Below are 14,485 nucleotides of genomic sequence, written 5' to 3'. Positions count from 1 at the left end.
AAACATAATGAAAAGGATCGCCGTGGTCCTGCCCACCGAGGGGAGGTGGCCTGGTGCTGGCTGTCACTGAGGCCGATTTCACCGTCCCAGCCATTGGCAGGTGGCCCTAAGGAGGTGCCTCTATACATGTCCCTGGTCTGCATTCAAGGACTGGCTGGGACAGGTCTTTCCTACTGAGCTGGCCCTCTGCCGGCAGTACCAGCTCCCTTAAGACCACCCTGGAGATGAGAAAAAAGATAACAGAAAACCAAGTGCAAGCACCCAGGGGTGACTGCTCGCTTCCGCAGGTTTGAATGGGGACCGTGAGGGCGCTCTTTGAATGGCACATCTGGCGGGGAGACGCCGGGTGCGGCCCTGCCATCCCTGCTGACCACACCGAACGGGCAGGAATAGGGGCTGCACAACCACGAGAATGGTCACCACCCTTACTACACGGGAGCTTCTTTCTGGGGCAGCCAGAGCCCGGCTTTGACCCACTCCCTTTCCTATCTCGTCTCCACCCCACACCTGCATTGACCACTCAGAAACTACAAATCCCAGGAGGCAACACAGCAAAGGGGGGGGGGGAAGAAAGGGATGGAGACCACACACACACACACACACACACACACACACACACACACACACACACAGAGTCTCCTCCTCCCATGTCCGTCTTGTATTACATGTTGTGTTCTCAGGAACGGAGAGTGATCTAAGTGGTTCAAATTTACAAGTTCTTTTTTGAAAATAAGTCAGAGAGGCCAAAGTAGCAGTCCAATCTGAGAGGTTTCCAAGGCTGTTAGAGAACCCGTCCCCGCAGCCTTCCCGCTACAATCTCGCTGCCTCCCCGCTCCGAGTCTCCGCTCCTTAACCCTCCAAGCCTGTCGGCTGGGTGCCTTCCTCCAGGTCCCTCGCAACCCCATCCACCCTGGGCGCGCCCTTGGTAGCGCACAACTCCTTCGTATTACTCACCTTCTCAAACACCAGCAATGCCTCCCTCTTCCTTATTGGATTCAGTTAAACTCCTTTGAGAGGTAGCCAGATGTGTTCGAACACAGCTCCCACACTGGAGTTTATATTCTGACTCAAACAAATCAAAGCCCCCAAAGTCTGTGCTTCTCCCTCCTTGATGTCCTCCCCGGAGGCCTCCACTGCCCGCAAGCCCCTGGAGCCACGGCCCGCACCGCCCGTCCAGGTAGCGGGGCCTCGGCGCGAATGCGCCCCGCCCCCTGCCCCGCCCTTAAACTCCTCCCTTCTGGTTTTCCAGCCTGGACTCCGCTCGCCTCGGGGAGGGAGAAGTCCCGGGGCAACGAAGGCTGCGGTTCTCTCATCCTCGAGCGGTAACTTGGCACGGAATCTCTCATAAAATAGGCTCTTGTGTGTTGGCCAGGGGACCTAACTCAGACTGTATGACCTTGTTTCTTGGAGAAAAGCCCTCTGAGCACAGAGCATCTGATCACAAGTGACCTTTGGGGAGACTCGCGGTTGTGCTCAGGGGCGACCTCTGTGGGTTTGGATCCAAAGCCGAGAGCGCTGAGACGGGTCTGCACCGACCGGCAGGGCTTGCCTGGGAGTCCGTGCAGGTGAGGAGAGTGGGGAGCTTCTTTTTAGGGTGACCGTCTCTACAGCGGTGGCCTGGGAGGGAAGGTAGGAGGGCGGCCCGGCCGAAGCTCTCAGGACTTGGAGACTGAGACGGGGGAGGGGGGCCGTGGGTGATTCCGGAAGAGCCTTTTGTCCCAAATAGAGGAGATCGGGAGCTTCCCTCCATTGGACCTCCTCCCAGGTTGGGCAGCCTGTGAGTGAGGGTTCCCTGGTGACTAAGGAGGGACGTCTTCGGCGCCAGAATCTTTCCGCGGCCCGTTAGCCGGCGGAGGTCTGGGCGCCGGCCCCAGGGGGCAGCAGAGGCGGAGAGACGCGCGGGGCCGAAGGCGCGGGCGCGCGGAGGGGTTTTCACTTGCGATCTGGTTTCGCGCTCGGCTTTAGACACAATACGCGAGCTGCCTGCAAGGAGGAGTAGCTCCAACATTCCGGGGCTTCAGAGACTGGGACTGTGTCCTTGGGCTCAGGACGATCAAAACGGTGCCATTGGAGACCCACGGACGAAGAAGTAGGAGCGTGGGGGGCGGTGCCTACGCTAGGTCAGGGGTGCAAAGCAACTCCTGGTTTGGCGGATGCGAAACGGGAGAGCACTCCTGTGTACACGCACTTACACCCGTCCCACGCCTGTCCCCCGCAGCCACGCGTCCAGCAAGGAAAGAGCGTCCCGATTGGGATGAGGCCCTGGAATAAATTTGGATCCACTGGCAGGATGGGCAGGAGCCAGGAAGTGCTGTTTGGAAGGAGGGGAAGCCCCAGGAGAGGCAGGGAGGCCACCTAGGGATGCCCGGGTGTGCAGCTGCCCGGGGCAGAAGGGACCCACCGGGACCTTGACCCGGACTGAACGGAGCTGCACGCAGAGTGAGCCGTGGGAGGGGCCGCTGGGATGGAGGGAGTCGGGGCAGCACGGAGTGGGAGGAGGCTGGCGAACACTGTGCATCTTGTTACAATGCAAAGCCAGGAATGACTTAGACTGTAATACCTGTAGTGACACAGCATGGGGGCCAACCACAGCCCTGCTTATTATGTAGGACAGGAGAGGCCAGCCTGGAGGTGGGCAGAGGGATGAGAGTGTAATGGGGTGTTGAGCTAGAGGTCCTTGAACTGGAGGTGTCCCTTTTGATGCTTCGCTTGGTGGATGTGCTTCCTGTATCTATAACAACTTGGCGAGCTTCATAGTTATGTTAAAAAGCTGTGCTGCTCTGGCTGGGAACCCCAGACAGTGGCGTGACTCTCCGAATGAGGGTGGGGGCGGGGCAGAGGGGCGCTTCCAGCGCCTGGGCAAACCGGGGAGGCAGTTCCCCGGTCCCACCGCCGGGGGCCAGAAGGCCGTTGGCCCCGCATCAGTGGGCCTCGCCGGCCTCTGCTGCTGATGGCAGCTGAGAGACTGTGACCTGTCCAGAGAACTGGCATAATGTAACCCATTGTGGGAGGAGTCGGACATGGGTTCACTCCCCGTAGCTCGAAGTCAGAATCTAAATAGGCGCAGGTGCCATGAGGATCTCTGTCCCTCTCTCTGCCCCTTGATTTGGGAAGGAACAGGGGGTTTGCCCAGAGGGGCCCCGACCACTTGGCCATGGGGGTGGTGTGTGAGGAGGCGCCAGGTGGTTGTGGATGAAGAGCTGGAGAACAGGGAGCCGAGGCTGATGGTGCTGGGAACGGCAGGGCCTGTCCAGTCAGGCACATATTAATAATGAGAGATGCTAGGAAGGATGTCACCAGGTGTCACCAGGAAGACCAGAATGGTGTAAGGGAACAGGGGTGGGGAGGAAGGGAACCCCTAGGCTGTGTGAGTCAAACCCGCACGCATGTTGGGGATCAGACGCTAAGCCGCTTGGGCGTGTTGCCATTGTGGGTAGATCATGTGAATACTCAACCGTGGAGGATGAGTGTCATGGGTGCTCCACCATCTTGTGAGGGCATGTGGCCCCTCCTCCATTTTGTACGTGGCACATGGCCACTCCGCCATATTGGATGCTCTGATACGTAAACCTGCCACCATCTTGGAGAAATCGTGCTTGGGCGCCGCCATCTTAGACCACCCAGCACGTGTGGCTGCCGCCATCTTGGGACTGGACAGGTCGGGGACCTGGCGCCCCCTTCAGGCTCTGCGCTGCGTGTTGCTGCTGGGTGGGCACCGCAGCAGCTGGGTTCTCTGTCAACTAAGCTCCGACAGGGAGGGCTCTGGTCCTGAGAGCCCGGAACTGGTATCCACGGGTGACACTGTTTCTGTTACTTTTTTCATGTGCCTGTATGGCTAGGGGCTTTCAGCTGCCAGACACGGAGGTTGAGTACAGCCCTTCCCAATGTGGAAAAGAACAAGGATAGAAGGTGGACTGTGGTTAAATCTGAATGGGTAAAGAAGTACGTATAACGGTTGTGAAAGTTTTGAACCTAAAGGAAAGGAAACCTCGGCTCTTGGGTGTGGTTGTTCTTTAATTGCTTGTTTTCTGCTCTTATGGGGACGTGGCTTGAATTTTGCTGTTTCGGGTCTATCAGGAACCCTCTGTGTCTGCTGTTTGGCCAATGGGACCTAGGACCTAGGACCTGTGACCAGCCAGGGAGAATGCCTTCGCCACTGGGGACCCAGGGAGGGTCACTCAGGGCTGATGAGAGTCCCTGCCTGGGGCAAGGGGGCAGGTCTCCGCCAAGAGGCGGAGGTGAGAGCGCGGGGCTCTGCCAGGAGACCAGAGGCAGCGTAGTGGGTGCGGGGTGTCTCCGCCATCGATGCAAAGGGCCAGGGACGCTGACGAGCCTGCCAGCTGACCGGGGAGAAGGGGACAAGATTCCTAGGCTAGGTCTAGTCCCCTTCTTCTTATGGAACTTTGTCTTTTCTTTGATTTTTGCTATTAACAAAATTTTTTACTAACCTAATTATAGTATATATATATATATTTAAATATCTAGAACTCAATTCTGTAATACAAATGTCTAAGAAGTAGTAGTTCAAAGCCATTACCTTTTTAAAATTTCAAGTCCTCATTAAGCCTAAAGCAAATGGTTCCCCATCCAAGAAGGGGCCCCTGTAGCCCCCCAGACTGCTCGTCTGTTCTGCGGTGGATTTCTATCCCGGGAACATTCAGGTCTGCTGGCTCCTGAATGGCAGGAGGAAATTACTGGGGTTGTGCCCAGCAACCTGATTCGTAACGAAGATTGGACCTTCCAGATCCCGGTGTTGCTGGACATGACCCCCAGCAGCCGACGTTGGCGCCTGCCCGTGGATCTCCCCAGGCTGCGGACCTGTCACCGTGGAGAGGACTGTGTTACTCCCAGGTGACCCTCGGGACCCCAGTTCTGAAGAGCAGGAGTCGCTCTGGCGCCCACTCATCCTGTCTCACGTGTCTATACGCTGGGGTCATATCCACACCCACTTTTTCTTACACAAGCCCCTGAGAATAGCTCAGAGTTGGGCAACGCAGACGCCTGAGCCAGGACATGCTAAGGACTCGTAGATCTGCGCCCTCGTCAGGAAATCTAGGGAGCTCAGACCACTTCCCGCGCGGCCCTCACACATGGGAGCTGTTCTCTCCCTCCGGCCACGTCTGAGTGATGGGGACAGGCAACTGCCAGCATCAGCGTGTGTGCCGTCCCGGGTGCCATTTTGGGGGTCACACTCTGAGTCCAGAACCTGCAGGTCCTCCCTAAATTCCTCCTTCTCCGAGGCGCGTGTCCCTCACTATCCTCGTGCTGGTGTTTCACATCCGGCTCCCGGATCTCAGGCTGCACCTGCGGCCGGGGGGGGGGGGGGGGGGCGGGGCGGGGGCGCCGCCGGTGGGGCTGAGCCTGCCCTGTGGTCTGTTCTGCCTGGATCTCAGGCTTTGAGCTGGGGCTCACCTTCCTGCACTGAGCACCTTCGTGCATCTGAGAGCGAGAAAGGTGAGAAAGCCGGTGAAGTGACTGAGGTTTGCCTGTCCCTGAATTACTCGCCCATCACCCATGATAAGGGACTGACACAGGGAAGCAATGCCAGCGAGTTGTGGAGGCGCTGAAATCAGAGTGTCAGGGAGAAAAGACGGACTGAGGGCAGACAGGGATCCCCAGGCTGCTCCCTTGTCCCAGCAGACCCAGGAGGTGCACAGGGACGCGGCTCAGGCGGGGGGTCCACTCAGTGCTGGACCCGTCTTCATGCAGCCCTGCCTTAGCGCCCAGTGATAGGATCGTGGGATGGAGAAGCTCGTGTATTTGTCTAAGGTGTTTGTTTTTTTAAGAAAACTACTCATTTATTTACTGACTTTTAGAGAGAGGAAGGGAGAGAGAGGGAAACATCAATTTGTTTTTCCACGTTTTGATGCACTCATTGGCTGATTCTCCTGTGTGCCCTGAGCAACATCCAACCTGCAACCTTGTTGTGTCGGGACAGCTCTCTAACCAGCTGAGCCAGCTGGCCGGGCTTGTCTGCGGTGTTTTTAATGGCTGAATACATTATTTTTCCTCCTTTCTCTTTAGTTCAGTGTGGATCTTGAAGAAGAAGTGATATTCAGCCTTGTTTCCCCGAGGGGGTGGCCTGCAGACGGACGTAAGCCCTCTCCTTGCCTGTGACTCTGAGGCAGCCCCGGGAAGAAACTCCAGCCTGAAGTTCCCTGTGATCGTCAGCCCTTGGCCGAGTGTGGGAAACAGCTTAACTTTGTGCATCGGTGAAGGAAGCCCAGGAACTCTCTTTTGTGCTCCTCAGACTGACTCAGTCTCTCACCGCGGTTTTTTCTCTCCTGGGACTTGGAGGAAGATGAGACAGCAACTAGCCTAACTTTTCCTTCACCTGCACAGGGTTCCTGATCTGACCTGAAAGACTGTGTCCTGGAACAAGTGTTTTCCTGTGTTTCTTCAGCCTCAGAGGGCGGTTTCGGGACAGACCCTGGCGGCTCTGAAACTAGTTTCTCTAGTCCTTCTCTTTAACTCCACACACAGCTTCTCTCACAGGACCCTCATCCAAGGCCCTTCTGTTTGACCCCAGAAATAATGAAAATTCAGTGTCATTCTCTTGTCTGCTTTCTCTTACAAATATGCACCAAGTCATCTCTGCCATTGCTTTTTTTTCTGAGGATCTTGGTAAACAAGAGGAGTTAATGAGGAAGTCCATTGTTGTATACACGTGGGCAAGAAGAAATACGTGAAAGGGGGTAATCGTAGCTATTGGGGAAGGGGGCAAATTTGACAGGACCCCCTGTGAACTTGCTGTGCTTCGCTGGGCTGCCCCGTGGTCATGTTTGCTACCTTCATCCAGTAGCTCGGGGACCATTATCCTTAGTTATTCAAGGAGGCACAGACTGTGATTCTGGGTTATCGACCCATATTCACACAGCACTGATTCAGCATATGACTTTTTAGGAGCTGTTTTATCATTACCTTTTAGATACATATTTTGTACCATTTTATTGTTAGACTGTTTTCCTGTTTTTTTCTTAGCCCTTTAATATTTGTTCTGGTACTGGTTTAGTGTTAACAAACTCCTTTAGCTTTTTCTGGTCTGGGAAGCTCTGTGTTTCTCCTTCAATTTTAAGTGATAGCCTTGCTGGGTAAAGTGACCTTGGTAGTAGGTCCTTGCTTTTCATCACCTTGAGTATTTCACACCACTCCTGGCCTGAAATGTTTCTGTTGAGAAATCAAAGGACAGTCTAATTGGTACTCCCATGAAGGAAACTACCTGCTTTTCTCTTGTGGCTTTTAGGATCCTCTCCTGTGTTTAGGCCTTGCCATTTTAATCATGGTGTGTCCTGGTGCAGGTCTCTTTAGGTCCAACTTGTTTGGGACTCTCTTATAGCTTCCTGGGCTCATCTGTCTTTCCCGTCACCAAATTAAGGAAGTTTTCAGTCATTATTTCTTCAAATAGGTGCCCTATCCCTTGCTTGTTCTCTTCTTGTTCTGGTATTCCCATGATGCGGATGTTGTTATATTTCATGTTGTCCCAAAGGTTTCTTAAGCTCTCCTCACTTACATTCCTCTTTGTTTTTGCTGCTCTGCTTGGGTGTTTTTTCTGCCTTGTCATCTAAATCACTGATTTGATCCTCTGTTTCATCTAAACCACTGGTTATTCCTTCCAGTGTGTTATTTATTTCAGATATTACAGTTTTTATTTCTGGCTTTTTTTTATGGTTTCTGTGTCTTTTTTCATGCTGTTGAGTATCCTTTATGATCATTACTCTAAACTCTGTCTGAAAAATGTCTTGCCCCAATTTCATCTAGTTCTTCTGGAGAATTCTCTTGTCTTTTCAATTTGGGCCTGCTTCTTTGTTTCCCATTTTGGCTGCCTTTTAGCATTTGTTTCTATATGTTAGGTGGATCTGCAAAGAATTGCTCTGGGCGTTTGTCAGACGGTGCTTGTGCCTGGCCCTGGGCAGCCTGCATGGCGCTGTCAGCGATCCACAGGGTGTGGCTCCCCCTGTTGGCCGGGGCGTGTCTCGTTACCATTTAGAAATGAAATTCACATCAGAATTTAACATTTGAAACATAATGTAATAAATGTAACCTTTTTTCTTTGCATGCAGAAATAAGTGGTTCTTGACCAAAAAAAAAAGGCTAACTCTTTTTCATGTATCAACACATAGAAGATACAGACTCCTCCTCTCTGTCTGCATTCATCTGACCACCAGACCTCCCATCCCCACAGTGGGAAAATGTATCCCTGCTGCTGAAGGGGCTCAGCGTTCCTTTTGCATAAAGTATAGAGCAGAGATGTTCCCCCCGGTGTGCACAAGAATTTTTAAAGCATGCAGTGCCCAGGTATTTCGTCAGGGCACTGTCCTATTTTCCCTTAGATTGTTAACTAAAAAAACAAAAAAAAAATGAGTATAGTTAACACAGCAATAGCCATCCAGAGTGAATGGATCAAAATATACTTTTTTTGTGTCAAATCAGAAAAAAATATATATTCTTTGGTGTGCCACAGAATTTTACTAACTAGGTTTTGTGTATCATGAGACAGACAATGTGGAAAGTAGCCCTGCATACTTGGGATAAATCCCACTTGGTTGTGGTGAATAGTTCTTTTTATAGGATGTGGGTTTGTTTAATTCGCTAATATTTTGTTGAGAATTTTTGCACCCATGTTCTTGACAGATACTGGTTTACAGTTCTCTTGTAATGTCTGTCTGGTTTGGTGTTAGGATAACGCTGGCCTTCTCGTATGAAGTAGGGAGAAACCCCTCCTCTCTCCTGATGGATATCCTAGAGAACTGGTATCATTTCTTCCTTAAGTGTGTGGTAGAATACTCCCAAGAATTGATCTGGGCTTTATGATTTCTGTTTTGGAATGTTCCTAATTACTCATTGAATTTATTTATAATTATGGGTCTATTTGGATTGTCTATGTCACTTCACTTTTTCAAATTATTTTTGAGTAATGTTAGATTTGCAGAAGACTTGTAAAGCTAGAAAACAGGGTTCCCCTACACCCTTCACTCAGTTTCCCCTCATGCTAACATCGAACAAAATCATGTAAAGACTAAGAGACTCAGCAGTTTAGCCTTCGTACAATACTCTTAGCTACGTGACAGACTTTAGCTGGATTTCACCGGTTTTCCCACTAACGCTCGTCCTCTGTGCCCGGGTCCAGTCCGGGGACCTTCCTGCATTATTAAGCTGTCATGTCTCCTCCGTCTCCTCTGATCTGTTGGATTTCTTTACCCATTTTCATGACCGTGAAAATTTTGAACAGATAATTTGCAGAATGTCTCTCATTTTGGGTGGGTGTGTTTGATGTTTCGTCATGATTAGATTGGCCTATGGCTTTGGGGAAAGAACGCCACAGAGGCAACGCGCCCTTCCCATCACTGCGTATCAGAGGGCCCATGATATTGACATGGCCTTCACCACACGATGAAGGCTACTGTGTCTGCCACTCTTGTCTACTGTAAAATCCAGCTGACCTTTGACAACATGGGGGCACAGCCAGGGCTGTGGGAGAAGGAGCAGCGGGAAGGAAGGAGGTGAGAGTACCCTGCACAGTCAAAAATCTTCATTAACTTTTGACTCACCTGCATCTTGACTAGTAAGAAGCCTGCTGTAGACCAGACACCTTACAAATAACAGTCAGTAAACAGTTTGTATGTTATATGTATTCTATTCTGCATTCTTACATAAAGTAGCTATATGAAAGAAAATGTTATTAAGAAAATCATAAGGAAGAGAAAATACGTTTACAATACTGTATGTGTTTATTAAAATAAATCCTTGTGTAAGTGGACCGGCAGATTTTAAACCTGTGTTGTTCAAGGGTGAAATGCAGTTACTTTTCAGTTAGTGGCAATTTTTCACTTTCCGTATTGTATGTTTTGGATGTAAGTCATGTTGTGCAGCCCACATTCAAGGGGGGAATTCAGCTCCACCTCCTGGAGGGGGGATTCTTTCCATATGGACCTTGGGAAACTACACAGAAGACATGCCCCTACTCCCTCATTTTAAACAGTTCAATCATTTACACAAGTAAGATCTCATGGACGCTTACTTCATGTTTTGGGTTATAATGACCACCAGGGTCACATGTTGCTCACGCTGTCCCAGCCGTGCCCAGCGGAGCTCCTTCAGGCTGACCCCGGAGTCCCTGCGACCTGCTCCATATGTGGGAGGGGCACTTCCTTTCTGACAGTACAAGATGTTATGGGTTCATCGTGGTCTTTTTCTGTCTTAGCCCTAGAATCTGCTCTCCTTCTAAGGAGCCCTGGTTCCTTTTATAGGAGAATGAGGCCTCAGGACCAGGATGGGGCTCATCGCACTTCCTGAAGAGGACACAGGGTCCCGGAGCCGCCCCCGCGCCCCCGCAAACCCCCTGGGGTCTCCCTGCAGCACCACCTGGGAGCCTGGCCAGTGCGGCCTCAGTGCCCGGCACACGGTGGCCAGTCCCCGTTCACGCCTTTATTTCTTAAAGCCTCTGTCGTTCCCATCTGTGCCTTACACATTAATCATTATATTCCCAGTTGTATTTTTCTTTCTTGTGGGATAATCTCTGCTCCTGCTGCTCTTTCCCTGTCCCTGGGCCCGCGGGAAGGCTGGCTCCCTTGGTCTGTGGGAGGAAAACAATGATGTGGGAATGGCTTTCCCCATCCCCTCCCCGAGCCCTTCCGCTCTTCCCTCACCTGTGCCCCTGCTCCCTCCCCGACCCCTGGCCAGGGGCCTTTCCTTCTCTCATCCTCAGCGAGAGCCCAGCCTCTCAGCCAGAGCCCCCTGCTCAGTGGGCAGTGAGCCGTTCCCACCACTGGAGGGCAGAGGAGAGGGGTCCGAGCCAGGGCTGTGGGAGAAGGTGCAGGGCGGAGGTAGGAGGCGAGAGCACAAGGAAGGAGATGAGGGCAGCAGGAGGGAGGTGAGATCAGCAGGAGGGCGGTGAGGGCAGCAGGAGGGAGGTGAGGGCAGCAGGAGGGCGGTGAGGGCAGCAGGAGGGAGGAGAGGGCAGCAGGGGGGCGGTGAGGGCAGCAGGAGGGCGGTGAGGGCAGCAGGAGGGCGGTGAGGGCAGCGGGAGGGAGGTGAGGGCAGCGGGAGGGCGGAGAGGGCAGCGGGAGGGAGGTGAGGGCAGCAGGAGGGAGGAGCGGGCAGCGGGAGGGCGGAGCGGGCAGCGGGAGGGAGGTGAGGGCAGCGGGAGGGAGGTGAGGGCAGCGGGAGGGCGGAGAGGGCAGCGGGAGGGAGGTGAGGGCAGCGGGAGGGCGGAGAGGGCAGCGGGAGGGCGGTGAGGGCAGCAGGAGGGCGGTGAGGGCAGCAGGAGGGAGGAGAGGGCAGCAGGAGGGAGGTGAGGGCAGCAGGAGGGAGGAGAGGGCAGCGGGAGGGCGGTGAGGGCAGCGGGAGGGCGGTGAGGGCCGCAGGAGGGAGGTGAGGGCAGCAGGAGGGAGGAGAGGGCAGCAGGAGGGAGGTGAGGGCAGCGGGAGGGAGGTGAGGGCAGCAGGAGGGCGGTGAGGGCAGCAGGAGGGAGGTGAGGGCAGCGGGAGGGCGGTGAGGGCAGCAGGAGGGCGGTGAGGGCAGCAGGAGGGAGGAGAGGGCAGCAGGAGGGAGGTGAGGGCAGCAGGAGGGAGGTGAGGGCAGCAGGAGGGAGGTGAGGGCAGCAGGAGGGCGGTGAGGGCAGCGGGAGGGAGGAGAGGGCAGCGGGAGGGAGGTGAGGGCAGCGGGAGGGAGGTGAGGGCTGCAGGAAGGAGGTGAGGGCAGCGGGAGGGCGGTGAGGGCAGCGGGAGGGAGGAGAGGGCAGCGGGAGGGAGGTGAGGGCAGCAGGAGGGAGGTGAGGGCAGCGGGAGGGCGGTGAGGGCAGCGGGAGGGCGGTGAGGGCAGCAGGAGGGAGGAGAGGGCAGCAGGAGGGAGGTGAGGGCTGCAGGAGGGAGGTGAGGGCAGCGGGAGGGCGGTGAGGGCAGCAGGAGGGAGGAGAGGGCAGCAGGAGGGAGGTGAGGGCAGCGGGAGGGAGGTGAGGGCAGCGGGAGGGCGGTGAGGGCAGCGGGAGGGCGGTGAGGGCAGCGGGAGGGAGGAGAGGGCAGCAGGAGGGAGGTGAGGGCAGCAGGAGGGAGGTGAGGGCAGCGGGAGGGCGGTGAGGGCAGCAGGAGGGAGGTGAGGGCAGCAGGAAGGAGGTGAGGGCAGCAGGAGGGAGGTGAGGGCAGCAGGAGGGAGGTGAGGGCAGCAGGAGGGAGGTGAGGGCAGCAGGAGGGAGGTGAGGGCAGCGGGAGGGAGGTGAGGGCAGCGGGAGGGAGGTGAGGGCAGCAGGAAGGAGGTGAGGGCAGCAGGAGGGAGGTGAGGGCAGCAGGAGGGAGGAGAGGGCAGCAGGAGGGAGGTGAGGGCAGCAGGAAGGAGGTGAGGGCAGCAGGAGGGAGGTGAGGGCAGCAGGAGGGAGGTGAGGGCAGCAGGAGGGCGGTGAGGGCAGCAGGAGGGAGGTGAGGGCAGCAGGAGGGAGGTGAGGGCAGCGGGAGGGCGGTGAGGGCAGCAGGAGGGCGGTGAGGGCAGCAGGAGGGCGGTGAGGGCAGCAGGAGGGAGGAGGGGGCAGCAGGAGGGAGGTGAGGGCAGCAGGAGGGAGGTGAGGGCAGCAGGAGGGAGGAGAGGGCAGCAGGAGGGAGGTGAGGGCAGCAGGAGGGAGGTGAGGGCAGCAGGAGGGAGGAGGGGGCAGCAGGAGGGAGGTGAGGGCAGCAGGAGGGAGGTGAGGGCAGCAGGAGGGAGGAGCGGGCAGCAGGAGGGAGGTGAGGGCAGCGGGAGGGCGGTGAGGGCAGCGGGAGGGAGGAGAGGGCAGCGGGAGGGAGGTGAGGGCAGCAGGAGGGAGGTGAGGGCAGCAGGAGGGAGGTGAGGGCAGCAGGAGGGCGGTGAGGGCAGCAGGAGGGAGGAGAGGGCAGCAGGAGGGCGGTGAGGGCAGCGGGAGGGCGGTGAGGGCAGCAGGAGGGAGGAGAGGGCAGCAGGAGGGCGGTGAGGGCAGCAGGAGGGAGGTGAGGGCAGCAGGAGGGAGGTGAGGGCAGCAGGAGGGCGGTGAGGGCAGCAGGAGGGAGGAGAGGGCAGCAGGAGGGAGGTGAGGGCAGCAGGAGGGAGGTGAGGGCAGCAGGAGGGCGGTGAGGGCAGCGGGAGGGCGGTGAGGGCAGCGGGAGGGCGGTGAGGGCAGCAGGAGGGCGGTGAGGGCAGCAGGAGGGAGGTGAGGGCAGCAGGAGGGAGGTGAGGGCAGCAGGAGGGCGGTGAGGGCAGCGGGAGGGCGGTGAGGGCAGCAGGAGGGAGGAGAGGGCAGCAGGAGGGAGGTGAGGGCAGCAGGAGGGAGGTGAGGGCAGCAGGAGGGAGGTGAGGGCAGCAGGAGGGCGGTGAGGGCAGCAGGAGGGCGGTGAGGGCAGCAGGAGGGCGGTGAGGGCAGCAGGAGGGAGGAGAGGGCAGCAGGAGGGAGGTGAGGGCAGCAGGAGGGAGGTGAGGGCAGCAGGAGGGAGGTGAGGGCAGCAGGAGGGAGGTGAGGGAAGCAGGAGGGAGGTGAGGGCAGCAGGAGGGAGGAGCGGGCAGCAGGAGGGAGGTGAGGGCAGCAGGAGGGAGGTGAGGGCAGCAGGAGGGAGGAGAGGGCAGCAGGAGGGAGGTGAGGGCAGCGGGAGGGCGGTGAGGGCAGCAGGAGGGAGGAGAGGGCAGCAGGAGGGAGGTGAGGGCAGCAGGAGGGAGGTGAGGGCAGCGGGAGGGAGGTGAGGGCAGCAGGAGGGCGGTGAGGGCAGCGGGAGGGAGGAGCGGGCAGCGGGAGGGCGGTGAGGGCAGCGGGAGGGCGGTGAGGGCAGCGGGAGGGAGGAGAGGGCAGCGGGAGGGCGGTGAGGGCAGCAGGAGGGAGGTGAGGGCAGCGGGAGGGAGGTGAGGGCAGCAGGAGGGCGGTGAGGGCAGCAGGAGGGAGGAGAGGGCAGCGGGAGGGAGGTGAGGGCAGCAGGAGGGAGGTGAGGGCAGCAGGAGGGCGGTGAGGGCAGCAGGAGGGCGGTGAGGGCAGCGGGAGGGCGGTGAGGGCAGCAGGAGGGCGGTGAGGGCAGCAGGAGGGAGGTGAGGGCAGCGGGAGGGAGGTGAGGGCAGCAGGAGGGAGGTGAGGGCAGCGGGAGGGCGGTGAGGGCAGCGGGAGGGCGGTGAGGGCAGCAGGAGGGAGGTGAGGGCAGCAGGAGGGCGGTGAGGGCAGCGGGAAGGAGGTGAGGGCAGCAGGAGGGAGGTGAGGGCAGCAGGAGGGCGGTGAGGGCAGCAGGAGGGCGGTGAGGGCAGCAGGAGGGCGGTGAGGGCAGCAGGAGGGAGGAGGGGGCAGCAGGAGGGAGGTGAGGGCAGCAGGAGGGAGGTGAGGGCAGCAGGAGGGAGGAGCGGGCAGCAGGAGGGAGGTGAGGGCAGCAGGAGGGAGGTGAGGGCAGCAGGAGGGAGGAGCGGGCAGCAGGAGGGAGGTGAGGGCAGCAGGAGGGAGGTGAGGGCAGCAGGAGGGAGGAGGGGGCAGCAGGAGGGAGGTGAGGGCAGCGGGAGGGCGGTGAGGGCAGCAGGA

At 57.4% G+C, this 14,485-nt stretch overlaps 1 pseudogene; it reads right to left on the bottom strand.

Annotated features, from left to right (window-relative positions):
• Positions 1–9,554, bottom strand: part of LOC129067939 (RLA class II histocompatibility antigen, DP alpha-1 chain-like) — a 40,803-nt pseudogene extending 31,249 nt beyond the window's left edge.
• Between the last annotated feature and the right edge of the window lie 4,931 nt (positions 9,555–14,485).

This window comes from Pteronotus mesoamericanus, unplaced genomic scaffold (assembly GCF_021234165.1).
Source record: "Pteronotus mesoamericanus isolate MK-2021 breed Mesoamerican mustached bat unplaced genomic scaffold, CSHL_Meso_final contig_20, whole genome shotgun sequence".
Taxonomy (NCBI): Eukaryota; Metazoa; Chordata; class Mammalia; order Chiroptera; family Mormoopidae; genus Pteronotus; species Pteronotus mesoamericanus.
This window is presented reverse-complemented; position numbering and strand designations above follow the sequence as displayed.